We start from the raw sequence: 9,854 nt of genomic DNA, 5'->3' as shown, positions 1-9,854 counted from the left end.
CGGGCTGCATACTGCCTAGTCGAAACTTCAAAAAATCATAACTTCCTCATACGAAGTCAGATTTGGGCGTTCTATATATATTCGAAAACCTCGTTTCAACTACTACAACATTATCCAAAGATATCGAGTTTATTTTACACTTAACTTTTGACGCTCATTTTATTCTTAATTTAATTAAATCATAATAATTAAGAAAACACACACCTAAATCACATAATTCAAATAATTCACAAATAATACATTTTATTATTTCAAATTGGGGTTACAAATGTTAACCTAGACTATTACATTGCTAAAAATAGCAAGCCCAGAAACACGGGCGTTACAATTCTCTCCACTTTAGAATGATTCTGTCCCCGGAATCACACACCAGCAAACAAATGCGGATAGCGACTAATCATGTCACTCTCCGTCTCCCAGGTGAGATTCGGCCCATTCGTGTGTTTCCATCGGACAAGCACTAACTCAACCATCGTACGTCGCAACTTCATAGTCTTTCGGTCAACGATTGCCTCCGGTTCCTCAATCAACCTTTTGTTCTCATCGATCCTTAACTCCGAAAGTGGAATTATGTCGGGAACTTCTCCCGTGAACTTCCTCAAATAACACACATGAAAAGTGTTATGAATTCCATTCAATTCTTCGGGTAGTTCGAGCTTGTAAGCTTGGTTCCCAATTCTATGAAGAACTTTAAACGGTCCAATAAACCTTGGACTCAATTTTCCCCTTTTACCAAATCTTATAAGTCCCTTCCACGATGAGACTTTAAGCAAAACCAAATCTCCAACTTCAAAAGTCATCGGTCTTCGCTTTTTGTCAGCGTAGCTCTTTTGACTGTCCTGAGCTGCTAACATTCTCTCCCTAATTATTTTCAACTTTTCAGCAGTTTGATGGACTATCTCCGGCCCCATAAATTGCTTTTCCCCAGCCTCAAGCCAACAAGACGGCGTACGACACTTGTGTCCATACAATGCTTGATAAGGTGCCATCTTTATGCTCGAGTAAAAACTATTATTATAGGAAAATTCTACCAAAGATAAATCTTCATCCCAATTACCTAGGAATTCCAAGGTACACGCTCTCAGCATATCTTCAAGTGTTTGTATTGTCCGTTCGCTCTGACCATCAGTCTGCGGATGGTAAGTTGTACTTAAACACAACTTGGTACCCAATTCCTCTTGTAGACTTTTCCAAAATCGTGAGGTGAAACGGCTATCACGATCCGACACAATCGTTAACGGAACACCGTGAAGCCTCACAATTTCCTTCACGTAAGAATTCGCAAGCTTTTCCGTAGACCATTTCTCGTTGGCTGCTATGAAATGCGCACTCTTAGTGAATCGATCAACGACCACCCAAATCATGTCGTGACCACTTTTTGTTCTGGGTAGTTTAGTGACAAAATCCATCGTGATGTCCTCCCAAATGCCCATAGGCACAGGCAAAGGTTCTAAACTCCGGTATGGTTTCTGATGTTGTGCCTTGACTCTTGCACAAGTCATACATTCGGCCACATACTTCGCAATGTCGAGTTTCATCGTCGGCCACCAATAATAGGGTTTCAGGTCCCTATACATTTTTGTGCTACCGGGATGAATCGAGTACATGGTTTTGTGAGCTTCTTCCATCAGAAGATCTCTGACTCCTCCTGTCTTAGGTATCAAAATCCGATCTTGGAACACCTTCAATCTGTGACTGTTTACACTGAACACCAACGTTTTGCCCAAACGTTCCTCCTTTCGGTCATTCTTCTCAGAAGCTTTGCTTTGAGCTTTCTTTATACTTTCCAAAATAGTCAAGACAACTTCAATTCTCAACGCTCTTGGCCTTCTCCTTTCAAGATTGACTTTTCGACTGAGAGCATCAGCAACAACATTGGCTTTACCGGGGTGGTAAAGTATCTCACAGTCGTAGTCTTTAAGTAATTCCAGCCAGCATCGTTGCCTCATATTCAATTCCTTCTGACCAAAGAGATATTGGAGACTCTTATGATCAGTAAAAAGTTTGAACTTCATGCCATAGAGGTAATGCCTCCATATTTTCAGAGCGAAAACTACCGCTGCTAACTCCAAATCTTGTGTCGGGTAGTTCTTTTCATGCTCTTTTAGCTGTCGAGACGCATATGCTATCACCTTTTCTCTTTGGGTCAAAACACAACCCAATCCAACCCCAGAAGCATCGCTATAAATAGCAAAGTCTTCAACTCCATCGGGTAGAGAAAATATCAGTGCCTCGCATAGTTTCTTCTTTAGCTTCTCGAATGCTTCTTTATGCTTAAATTTCCAAGCATAAGTAGCTCCTTTGTGGGTCAAAGCTGTTAATGGACTAGCGATCGAAGAAAAGCCTTGGATAAATCTTCGGTAATATCCAGCTAATCCTAAAAAGCTTCGAATCTCCGTGGGACTTTTCGGTTGTTCCCACTTCATCACAGCTTCGATCTTCGCTGAATCAACCATTATCCCTTCTTGGTTGACCACGTGACCCAAGAATTGGACTTCACGAATCCAAAAATCACATTTGGAGAACTTCGCATACAGCTTCTCCTTCTTCAAGACTTCTAACACTTCTCGCAAGTTTCTGTCATGCTCCTCTTGGCTTTTCGAATAAATTAGAATGTCATCTATGAACACTATCACAGATTTATCAAGGAACGGGTTACAAACTCTGTTCATTAAATCCATGAATGCTGCTGGAGCATTGGTTAGTCCAAACGACATAACCAAAAACTCGTAGTGTCCATATCGCGTTCTGAATGCAGTCTTCTCTATATCCTGCTCTCTTACCTTTAGCTGATGATATCCTGACCTTAGGTCGATCTTTGAAAAATAACTTGAACCTTGTAGTTAATCGAATAGGTCACCAATCCTCGGCAACGGATATCTATTCTTTATTGTTGCCTTATTCAGCTCTCGGTAATCAATGCACATCCTCATGCTTCCATCTTTCTTCTTTACTAATAACACCGGAGCTCCCTAGGGTGATGAACTAGGTCTAATGAAACCCTTGTCCAGTAACTCCTGAAGTTGCATCATTAGCTCCTTCATCTCTGTCGGTGCTAATCGATAAGGTGCTTTTGCAATTGGCGTTGTTCCGGGCAACAAATCAATATGAAATTCTACTTGTCGATCGGGCGGTAATCCAGGAAGGTCTTCGGGAAATACTTCCGGATAATCACACACAACAGGAATATTTTGCATCACCTTCTTTTCCTTCTTAGCATCGATCACGAATGCTAAGTATGATGTACACCCCTTGGTAAAACATTTTCTGGCTTTCATTAGAGAAATGATTCCAGAATTTACTCTACGTTTATCTCCATACACCATAAACGATTCCTTTCCAGGCGGATTCACTTTCACTATTTTCTTCTTGCATAAAATTTCAGCATCATTGGCGCTAAGCCAATCCATTCCCAATACGATGTCGAAACCATTAAGTTATACAGGTAATAATTCCTCGTGGAACTTATTCCCATTTAAATCAATTAAGATGTTTTTCATACGATGGCTAACAGGTACAAACTTGCCACTAGCAACTTCGACTAATAAAGCATTATCTAGTCTAACAATAGGCAAAGCTAGTTTTCTACCAAATTCATGCGATATAAAGGAGTAGTTGGCTCCAGAATCAAATAAAATTTGGGCAGGAAATTTGTTAACGAGAAAGGTACCTGAAGCGACATTAGCTTCATCTTTAGTAGCTTCCAGTGTCATCTGGAATGCTCTCGCCTTTGGCTTTGGCGGAATGTTGGGTCTTGCTGCTTCCTTCTTTTTCGGACAATCCCTTGAGATGTGCCCCTCCTCACCACAACCATAACAAACATTCTTGGTGAAAGTGCAGTCGTTGTCATAATGCCCTGGCTTTCCACATTTGAAGCATGTGGTTTCCCCGCCACACTTCCCATGATGCTTCTTCTTGCACTTGTCGCACCATTTCGCCTCTACCTTTCCTCCACCATTTCGCACCATTTCGCCTCTACCTTTCCAGACCCTTTTCCCTGATCTGGGTCTCAACATTTCTAGCAGCCCAGATGGCGGCTTTCAATGTGGTTGCTTGCTTAACCATTGGACCATAGTCCGCTGGTAGTCCAAGGGCAAATTTGTTGACCTTAGAGAGTTCTATAGGCACCATTTATGGGATAAAATTCATCTTTTCTGTGAAACTTGCAGCGTATTGAGTAACGCTCAACTTCCTTTTCTTCAAATTCTGAAATTCATTACTGATTTCCATAAGGTCCTGCTCGGAGCAGTATTGCAGTTTTAGTTGTTCCACAAAGTCTTCCCAAGACATTTTGCTTGCTTCTCCCTTGGGCATAGAGTCAGCTAACAGCTTCCACCAACTCAACACGCTAGATTTTAGCAGAGGGATCGCAAGAACGGTCTTCTGCCTGTTGCTGCATTCGCAATTTTCAAACATAGTCTCCATTTCGGAGACCCAGTCCATAACTTGCACCGGCGTCGGGCTTCCGAATAGACATGGTGGTTTGGAAGCCATGAAATCCTTATACTTGCACCCAAGACCATCATTTCCTCCATACTGGTTATTGCGTCTAACCACTGGTTGTACATCTTGACCAATGATCCCACTAAAGTTTTCTCCTTCAGACTGCCCTCCATTCTCCTCGGGCTCTTCCGCTTGAATTGACGGTTCTTCACGATTCTGCCTAAGTAGGCGTCTTGCTTCTTCCATCTGATGATCCAACATCATTTGTACACCATCCATTATTATCGGCTCAGGTGCATCAGCTACAACAGGTACTTATTGATTTACAGGCGGTTGATTCCTGTTTTCATCAGCATTTCCAACTCCGCTTCTTGTTCTCACCATTTTTGATCTATACACCGAATAATTTCACCTTATTACTCCAAACGATTACATGCTAGTTCTAATATCGTATACATACGCTTAGAATCCTAAACACCTAAACCTTCAGATCCGGTTGGCAACAAACCGTAGATCCGAACAAACAATATCATATATGGCAACATATAACATTTAGCACATAAAAGCATTTTAGGCAACCTTCCTAAAATAAACTAGTGCTCGTGTCTAAAATTTATCAGACACACATCTCACAATCTCCACTTAGCATACTAAGTTTTAGTCTAGAAATCATACAAACTCCTAGTTCGCTTAAACTAATGCTCTGATACCAACTGTGACATCCCCAAAATCTCGGCCAGAAAAGACCGATTTCATTTATTCTTTTTAAACATTTCCAGAGTAAATCCTTTTAGTTTTAAAAGAGATGCGGAATTTGTTCCTAAAAACAAAACATGATAAAATAGATATTTATCAAAACATTTCATAAGGAAATATGATTTCATTTCATAATCAAAAAGTCGGGATGTCATGTTCCGATACAGATCATAAAGCATAAACGATAACATTGATCATAAAGCATAAACGATAACATTACAAGTCATTCAACAAATATATTCATATACAGACTTGTAAACAAAACAACTTGATGATTCGCCCATCTTAAGCTCTTGCGCCACTTCCTGTAATACTAATAAACTGAGTGGGTCAGGCGTGGGAGCCTGGTGAGCATATAGGGTTTTCAAACCCACAATAATTATATTTAATTTCAACAATCCACAATAAACCCGATTACCCATTCCCGTTATCCTCACTTTACGTCCCTAAAATAACTTCTATTATAAGGAACCTAATTCAGGATTTTCATCAGGACGGACATTACTGCAGAGGGGCTTCCTCAACAATAAGTATCCTAAAGGCAACCATGTGGGGGATAGAGTACACCGGTGAACACGTCGTTCACAACACCTACAGGTAATGAGCCTACTAGTGTTCCACAGGACAGTCTAGAATAGTCCGTGGTCGTCATCCATACTCTGCTGAATGACTAGAATAACACCAATAACACCAAGGCCTCTCATCTGTTTATTACACACCAATTATCTACCCATGTTCTACCCAACATATTAGTAGATAAAAATATACATTTTTATACATTGTTTAAAAACCTGTATAGCATGCTTTAATCAATACATATTCCACATAACAGATGAAGCATACACACATAACACGTATTTCATAGAGAATATAGCAGATCTATGAGATAGAAGAGAGTGAATATACATTCACACATATAACCACAAAATATATACACGTAGCATGTATTTTATATTAAATACTTCATAATATTGCGTTGGAGAGAAAATAACTACACACTCACTTGATCAGCAGATGATCAGGCAGCACTACGGCTTGCAGAAGTAGTGTCTCTCCGTAGATCTGGAAGATCTTCACAAAAACCGGGCTCCTCGCGGGCAGGGCTTCGGCACGGGAATAACGCTCTTCGGGATCCTCGGGGCTTCGGATCTTGCTTCGGGGCTCGAGAATAATACCGGGGCTTCGGGGTACAAACGACACGCAAAACGAGGCAAAGGACTAGAGAGAAGGAAGAAATTGTGAATGAAACCCGGTTGCCTTCGGATCCCCTTTTATAGTTGCTGAACCCTCGCACGTACGCGGGGCGTACGCCTCGGTGGTCGTCAGCGCTTACGTCGCCGGTCCTCTACGTCATTGCATACGACTCCGGAGTACTCGAGTGACCCTTCGTTGTACGCGGGGCGTACTTCAGATAGACCGGCTGACTCCTCTTCAGATAATATCGGAGGTTTAATTAAAAATAAATATGAAATATTTAATAAACTTCAAAAATTCATATCTCCTTCATACGAACTCCGTTTTCGACGTTCTTTATATCCACACGAAGGTGAGACTACGCTCTACAACTTTCATTTAGACTCTGTCGGCTAATTTTGAATTTTGTTTTTATTAATTATTTTTAGGAGGTCGAGACAGAAACTTTCGTTATAAATTCATAACTTCTTCGTCTGACGTCCATTCTCGCCTAACTTTTCATCGTTTCGTTACTAACAATGAGATCTTCGATTCTCATTTAGATTGTTTCGGCTAAAAACCGCTCGATCTCAAATCGAGTATTCGGGCTACATACTGCCCAGTCGAAACTTCAGAAAATCATAACTTCCTCATACGAAGTCAGATTTGGGCGTTCTATATGTATTCGGAAACATCGTTTCAACTACTACAACATTATTCAAAGATATCGAGTTTATTTTACACTTAACTTTTGATGCTCATTTTATTCTTAATTTAATTAAATCATAATAATTAAGAAAACACACACCTAAATCACATAATTCAAATAATTCACAAATAATAGATTTTATTATTTCAAATTGGGGTTACAAAGGTTAACCTAGACTATTACATTGCTAAAAATGGCAAGCCCAGAAACACGGGCGTTACAACTTGGTCTTAGAAGAAGCCCACAAGTCCAGATATTCCGTGCATCCAGGTGTTGACAAAATGTACTTAGACATAAAAGTACATTATTGGTGGCCAAACATGAAGGCAGAAATTGCTACTTATGTGAGCAAATGTTTGACTTGTTCTAGAGTGAAGGTAGAACATCAAAAGCCTTCAGGTTTACTTCAACAACCGGAAATACCTGAATGGAAATGGGAGCAGATATCAATGGACTTCATCACTTAGTTACCTAAAACTCCTAGTGGGTTCGACACTATTTGGGTAATAGTCGACAGATTGACTAGGTCTGCCCATTTCTTACCAATTAAGGAGAACGACAAGATGGAGAAGCTGACTAGAATTTATCTTAAGGAAATTGTTAGATTGCATGGAGTTCCAAGTTCTATTATTTCTGACCAAGATAGTAGATTAACTTCACGATTTTGGCAATCTCTACAAAAATCCTTAGGAACACGTCTAGACATGAGTACAACTTACTATCTAAAGACTGATGGTCAGAGTGAGAGAACCATTCAGACTTTAGAAGATATGCTCTGAGCCTGTGTAATAGACTTTGGAAATATGTGGGATACTCATTTACCATTAATTGATTTTTCCTACAACAATAGTCATTACACCAGCATCAAGGATGCACCGTTTGAGGCTCTTTATGGACGAAAATGTCGTTCCCCAGTATGTTGGGCAGAAGTTGGAGATACGCAGATGGACAGAGAACGTATAGGTGATACCTTACATACTGGACCAGAAATAATCCACGAGACAACTGAAAAGATCGTGCAAATTAAGGATCGATTAAAGGCTGCACGTGATCGTCAAAAGAGCTATGCTGGCGTAAGACGTAAGCCTTTAGAATTCCAAGTTGGAGATAAAGTAATGTTGAAGGTCTCTCCTTGGAAAGGTGTAATTCGATTCGGTAAGCGAGGAAAACTAAACCCACGGTATATAGGACCTTTTGAAATTCTAGCTAGAATTGGTTCTGTCGCATACCAACTCAAGTTGCCCCAAGAGCTAAGTAATGTGCACAATGTTTTTCATGTATCAAATCTCAAAATATGTCTATCCGATGACACTCTTGTGATACCTCTCGACGAGATACAAGTCAATACCAAACTCAACTTTGTAGAAGAACTTGTCGAGATCATGGATCGAGAAGTTAAACGATTAAAGCAAAGTCGTATTCCCATAGTGAAAGTTCGATGGAACTCTTTGTGAGGACCTGAATTTACTTGGGAACATGAAGATCAGATGAAAGAAAAATACCCCCAACTGTTTGACAAAAACCTATCCACAAGATAAATTTCGGGACGAAATTGTTCTAACGGAGGGAGAATGTAACACTAGTCAAAATAGGTCAATAGACAATCACATGTGATTATGCCAATCATGTAATGTGATTATGTTAACCTAGTAATGTGGTAAGAGTGTTATGTAATTCATGATAAATTCTAATAAAAATATGAACTTTCTTTATGATACAACTCAAAGTATTCATCCATACGATTCCAAAAATATAGAGAACATCTGAATCTGACTTCGCATGAAGAAGTTATGATAAACCAAACACTATAAATCTCTATAATAATAAGAATTTAAAATATACTTAGAATTAGCTATTTAAGTCTAAAAGAGAGTTGTAGTACTCATAAATACCTACGCGTGCATATAAAGAACGTAAAAACGGAGTTCGTATGTAAAAGTTATGGCCTTCCGACGATTCAGCTTTCAGAAACCCTAAGCTAACTAAACTCACGGCGTGAACAAGGGTTTATTCACGACGTGAGGAGTCATTTTGCCACATTTTGGAATCTAGAAGGTGTGACGAGGCTGCAAGGGGATATGATCCAAACTCACGACGTGAACAAGGAGTTTTTCACGACGTGAGGAGTCACATGGCCACCTTCCGAAGCTAGGGACGCAAATGGCAAGTCTACGGGGTGATCATGCAAGACTCACGACGTGAGCCTTATGAAACTCACGACGTGAGAGTCCAAAATCCTTACTATAAATAGCAGGTCTGACTTCAGCTATTCCTTACACCATTTCCTTTTCTCGTCTCTCCCTTGCTGAAGTCATCTTGCATCCCGATCCCCGACGATCTCGCACACTGACCGTTTTGCTTAGATAACATAAAATCATGCTACTAGGGTGAGTTCCATGGCCCCACTTTCTAATATTTCGAGGGAAAACGCATGCTAATTATTGTATATATGTTATTATTATGTCTATATGATAGTATATAGCTATGATAATCGAGATATGGTTGTTCTAAATATAACATTTTGAATACATACAGCTATTATTAACTTATCAGTATGTTAATTTACTAATGTAGATCTTGAGTTATACTTAGGATTCTACATATATGTTGTGTGCGATATAATACCGAAGTAATATTCGAAAGTTCTAAATGTTAAGTTATATAGTATGTTGCTATTAATAGTTTTATGTCAAGATAAAACTAGATATGTTATATGTTGTTATTGTTAGTTTTATGTCAAGATAAAACTGGATATGTTATATGTTGTTATTGT

The sequence above is a fragment of the Lactuca sativa genome, chromosome 4 (assembly GCF_002870075.4).
Source record: "Lactuca sativa cultivar Salinas chromosome 4, Lsat_Salinas_v11, whole genome shotgun sequence".
NCBI classification, from domain to species: domain Eukaryota; kingdom Viridiplantae; phylum Streptophyta; class Magnoliopsida; order Asterales; family Asteraceae; genus Lactuca; species Lactuca sativa.
This window is presented reverse-complemented; position numbering follows the sequence as displayed.